Raw genomic sequence first — 5,794 nt, forward strand, 5'->3', positions numbered from 1 at the left:
GCCCGGCCCGGCCCCCGGGCGGGGGCTCCGCCACACCGGCCCCGCTTAAAGGCGCCGCCGCCGCCCGGCCTGTGGGGAGCGGGGAGAGCGGGGGGCTGTGGGGATGGGGACACTGTGCAGAAAACACGGGGTGCCTGTGGGGAACGGGAGAGTGGGGTGTGCTGTGGGGCACGGCAGCGTCCCGGGGGATGGGGGGATGAGTGGGGTCCCTGTGGGGATGGAAACAAGTGAGGGCTTTGGTGGGGACATGATAGGGTCACTGTGGGGATGGAAACAAGTGAAGGTTTCGGTGGGGACACGATGGGGTCACTGTGGGGATGGGGACAGTGGGGATCGCAGTGGGGACATGATGGGGTCACTGTGGGGATGTGGGGATGAGTGGGGTCCCTGTGGGGATGTGGCTCTGTGTGGGGACAGTGGGGATCACTGTGGGTATGGGGACAGTGGGGATCACAATGGGGACATGATGGGGATCGCTGTGGGGATGAGGACAATGGGGATCGCAGTGGGGATGGGGACAGTGGGGATCGCAGTGGGGACATGATAGGGTCACTGTGGGGATGGGGACAATGGGGATCGCAGTGGGGACATGACGGGTGCCCTGTGGGGATGGATGTGTGGAAGGCAGTGATGGGACATGGCAGGGAGAGGTGGTCGCTGTGGGCACAGAGGTGTGAGGACAGGACAGCGTGTGGGGATGTGGCAGGGCCCAGGACATCCCTTGTTAGGGATGGGACGTGCCATGTCCCCGTGGGGACCCTGCCAGCGTGTGTGGGGACAAGGTGGGGTCCCTTTGGGGATGGGGACGTGCCAGAGTTCCTTGGCTGGATGGGTGCTCATTGGGGAGGGGGCCAGCCCTGAGAGAGAGAGAGGAACCTGGTTTTTGTGACTTGGGACATCCCAAGCCACAGCTCCTCCCCACACTGGGAGCACAGTGAAGGAATGCCAGGTGGTCCTGAGGCTCCTGGGGCTTCTTGTGGCACCCTCCTGGCGGCCAGGCTGGACCCTGGCCCAGGGCAGGGTGGGCTCAAGTCCCTGTGGATAGCTGGGATCTCCCAAGGAGAGATGCCACGGGCTGGGATCCCCATGGAGGGATGCCACAGGCTGGGATCCCCATGGAGGGATGCCACGGGCTGGGATCCCCATGGAGGGATGCCACAGGCTGGGATCCCCATGGAGAGATGCCCCAGGCTGGGATCCCCATGGAGGGATGCCACAGGCTGGGATCCCCATGGAGAGATGCCCCAGGCTGGGATCCCCATGGAGGGATGCCGTGGATTCGGAGATCCACACAGCAAAGGGGACAGAGAGTTTGTTTTTGGCTGCAAACTATGGGATTGAGGTGTAGGCTCTGCTCCCACTGCTGCACCACCTTGGCATGGGACAAGGCTGGCACTGGCAGAGGAGGAGGAGGAGGAGGAGGAGGAGGAGGAGGAGGAGGAGGAGGGCAGCCTCTGCCTTAACCCCGCTGCTGCTGGAGTGAAGCGTGGCCGCCCCAGCCCGCTTTTGTTCACTTTCTGGTTTTGTTGTCGCACGCTCGGACCGAAATAGCCCAAATCCCTCATAGGAAGCTTCCCCCAGCCCGAGCCCTCGGCTGGTATCTCGCTCGGGCAGGTTTCATGACTCAGCAGCCCAGATGGAGCCGTCCCTCACAGCCCTCAGCTCCAAATCTGTTTATTGCTCCAGAGGCTGTTTTTCCAAGAACCTCGCTGCTTTATAGCAGCCAGAGCTCTCCCTTCAAACCCTGCCTCTCCAGTGAGGGCTCGCGTCACACTCCGCGCGGAGGTAGGCGAGGAACAAAAATAGACAAATTAAGAAAACCTCCAAAGGCCAAAAAAAAAAGAAAATGTGAGGGTTTGGGCTCTCCGAGCTCAAGGTTTTTTTTTGCCTCCGTGTTGCATCAGTACTGCTGCCTTCCTTGGAGCTGCACCATCTCAGGGGCAGAGACAAATCCCCGGGTGATCCCTGGGTGCTCATCAGGTCTGTGAGAAGCTGAGAGGCTGCTGAGCCTCTGGGGTGTCCCCCTGGAGCTGGGATCCCTGGGGTGTCCCCCTGGAGCTGGGATCCCTGGGCCGGGGGCTCGGAGCCCTGGCTCTACAAGCCTGGGTGGTGTTTCCTGGCCACGGGCAGCGTAGGGAGAGACAAAAATGGGTTTTGAGTGGCAGCCTGTGGGATTCCCTGCGCAAGCATCTAAACCCCTCATTCCCCCTCACCACCAGAGTGAGAAAAAGGCTCTTGCACAGCCCCAGTTGCTCATCCTGGGCAGTTTTTAACTACTCACACGACTGCAAAGGTGTTTCTAATGCTGGTGCAACTCGTCCTTTTAACCTGCACCCTGCCAGGAGCTTTGTGTGTGTTTGGTGTGGGACAGAGGATGCAAAGAGGGAAACCTGGGAGGCCTTTGAGCCAGGGACACAGCAGGAACAGAGCTAAAAGGGAATGGCAGCTCCTTCCCACACTCAGCCCTGGGAAGGCAGCCTGAGCTCCCACCCATACAGGATGTGGGGCAGCAGCAGCTCTCCTCTAAGGCAGACATCGTGTTGTGGACAGGTTTTTCCCCTCCCATAGCAACTGTGCATCTCTTGGAAGAGATCTGAAGACTGTGTAGGGCCAGGATGCTCTGAGTGGTGACCAGTGACCCCGCTGTGCCTTTGGGGGTGATGGCTTTGGAAGGGTCAGGACTTGGACTCTGGTCAGGATATTCTATGAGTGTGAACCCACCTTCCCCAGCCCAGCCTGGCAGATGCCCGCGGGCTGTGCTGGGGTGAGCACAGCGTGGTGGGTCCCGGGCACATTCCCGAAGGGTGCGCCTGACCACGGGCCATTAGCTGGTCATTAGGGCTATTATCTTAATCACGGGTGTTCCCCTGCTCTGTGCAGGGTGTGCTCAGGATCACGAAGGCCTGATGAGAGGGGAGCAGGCTGCCTTCCACAGCTGCCATCCATCCATCCTTCCATCCATCCTTCCATCCATCCATCATCCATCCATCCATCCATCCATCCATCCATCCATCCATCCATCCATCCATCCATCCTCCTTCCCTCCCTCCATCCATCCATCCATCCATCCACCACCCCTCCATCCATCCATCCATCCATCCTTCCCTCCATCCATCCATCCTTCCCTCCATCCATCCATCATCTATCTATCCATCCATCCATCCATCCATTCATCCATCCCCTCCAGTTTCCATGCCTACACCACAGTTTACTCTTCCCCACCTTCGACCTGCACCAGGGATGTCAAGCACAGCCGGGCAGCCACAGCAGGGCAGGGCTTTGTGGCTTTCCAGCAGCACAAGGAGCAGAAGGGGAACGTGTTCCAATCCGAGCTCCCTGGGCAGGAGGATTTTGGCTCAGGGGCTCCCAGGATGTGGCTGTGAGGGTGTGTCACCCTTTCCAAATCCATGGGGTGCTCTGATCCGTGGGGCCGGTGGGTGCAGTGGGAAATGTTTCCACAGCCCGGGTGTGTTGGGCTGCGGGCAGCCACACGTGTGCCACCAGCTGAGTCAGCACCGGGGCAATCCCCGAGCCCTGCCCTGTCCCTGCCTGCCCCACGCCACCCAGGTGCCTCGTGCAGGAAAGGGCTGTCCCCCAAGGCCAGCTTTCCCTCTGGTGGGCTGTGGGTGACCGTGGGCTCGAGAGGGTCAGGAGGAGTGGCTCTGCTGCCGTTTGTTTGTATGCGTTGCATTTGGGGCGCATTTATTGCACTGGCTGGCCCCTCGCCAGGCAGAGGGATGCAGGGATGCTGTGGGGTGCAGGACCCCACGGCGTGGGCTGTTTGGCAGCTCCCTTGGTGAGGTGCCAGGGTGCTGGTTTGTCTTGGGAGGGTGGGGTGAGTTTCATCGGGTGCTCGCCCGCTGAGTCAGGGGCTGAGCAGCCACGTGAGCCATGGCTGTGCCTCCAGGATGCTCCATGTCCTGCCCCGACCCCCTCTCCAGAGCCCGGGGCCAGGCTGGGAGCGAGGGCTGGGGCACTGCCATGGCCTGGCAGCTCAGCCTCCCCAGGGCACAGCACTGCCATGGCCTGGCAGCTCAGCCTCCCCAGGGCACAGCACTGCCATGGCCTGGCAGCTCAGCCTCCCAGGGCATAGCACTGCCTGCCTCCTGGGCAGCGAGCTGGGGGCTGGCCCGTGCCAGGGACCCCAGACATCCCCTGGGAGCTGGGCCTGGAGGTGCTCTGAGCTCCCACCCTGGCGCCTGGTTCATAAAACATTGACTTTCCAGACAGGCTTTGCAAAAGAAATGAGATGTTGGTGATTGTATGGAGAGCTCAGTAGATTCCAGGGTGCATTCCCTGGAGCAGAGGGTGCTCACAATCCTTGCTTGTGGCCATGGAGAGCCTGTGGTGGGGCAGGCATTGCCCAACAGCTCCCACTCCATCAGACCCAAAATGTTGGACAGCTGTGCCCTCTGAGCTGCTGCCTGACCCCATCTCTGTGTTCCCCGTGCTCTTCCTGCTCCTTGTTGGGTTCCACATGGTCCCAACCCAGCTGTGCCAGGTGTGAGAGCACACAGCAGGGATGTGTGGCCTGGCTGTGGTTCCCTGTGGGACTGTTCAGCTCCCTGGGCACAGCCAGGTGGGAAGAGGCCCAGTGGGCTGCAGGAATTCGTGTACCTGGTGCTGCTGATGGGCTCAGTCCAGGCACTGTCCATCAGCTCCAGCCACAGGGAGGGCTGTGGGAAGGTGCTTTCTCCACAGTCACTAATAAATCCACGCTGACTTTTCCTGGAAGGTCACCCAGCCAGTTTGCTGGAAGGCCAGAGATCACTGTGGGGCATCACCACATGGTTTGGATTTTCCCCTTTTCCCTTCCCACCAGGACGGCACCTGGGGTTTCTCTAACCACAGCTCAAAAGCTGCTGCTCCAGCGAGGTGTTTCCTCCCAGGGAGGGTGGTTTAGGTTTCACAGGCCCCTCCTGTTGGGAATTCGAGCAGGCACTGGAACTGGTGAGCCGTTGGTATCGGGGTTATCTGCTCCGTGGGGAGCAGGAGCCGGTGCTGGGGTGGCAGGAGCCCCCGGATCTGCTCCAGGCAGCCCCCTCCTCCCGGGCTGAGTCACCAGCGGGCCCAGAGCTTTGCTGCTGGGGTGACGGCAGCTGTGAGTCCCAAAAATACCCCCAGCACTGATGCTTTAATGACAGGCGGATAGCACAGCCCCGGGAAGACTCATTCCGTGCATACCTCAGTGCTGTGACTAAGCTGGGCTGGAGCAGCTGCAGCCTCCCGGTCACCCCGGCCCGGTGTCACCAATTCTGCAGGTGCCTCCATCCCAAAGTGCCCATCTCCAGCCTTGCTCCATATTTAATGTTCCATGTCCACCTGGGTGTGTAGTGAAGGATCTGCATCCCCCAGCTGTGAGTCTGGAGGGCAGTGAGGGCTGGCTGCAGCAGCAGCCCCCCAGAACCAACCCTGGCTGATCCCTGGGTGGCTCCAGTGCCCCTTCACCGCCTTTGGGTGCAAGTCACCCGCAGGGCTGGGCAAAAGAAAGGCAGTTTGGCTGTTTAATGTTCAAAGACAAGTGGGAAAAAGATTCTCAAGCTTTTACAGCTTACTGTGCCCTTCCCCTCAGCATCTCCAGTCTCAATTTCTAGACTTTAATCTTCAACACGTCATTTATTACTGCTGCTTTTCTTTAAATAGTAATATTTGCTAGGAAATGCAGTGGCTGCAGCCCTACAGCCGCTGCTGGGTGTTCATCTCCTCTCTCCTGGTGAGGAGCTGATGGATATAGATCCAGGCAGCTGTGTGACCTTTACAGCCTCACTCCGAGTCCTGGGATGTGGATGTGAGA

Source organism: Taeniopygia guttata, chromosome 19, assembly GCF_048771995.1.
Source record: "Taeniopygia guttata chromosome 19, bTaeGut7.mat, whole genome shotgun sequence".
Taxonomy (NCBI): Eukaryota; Metazoa; Chordata; class Aves; order Passeriformes; family Estrildidae; genus Taeniopygia; species Taeniopygia guttata.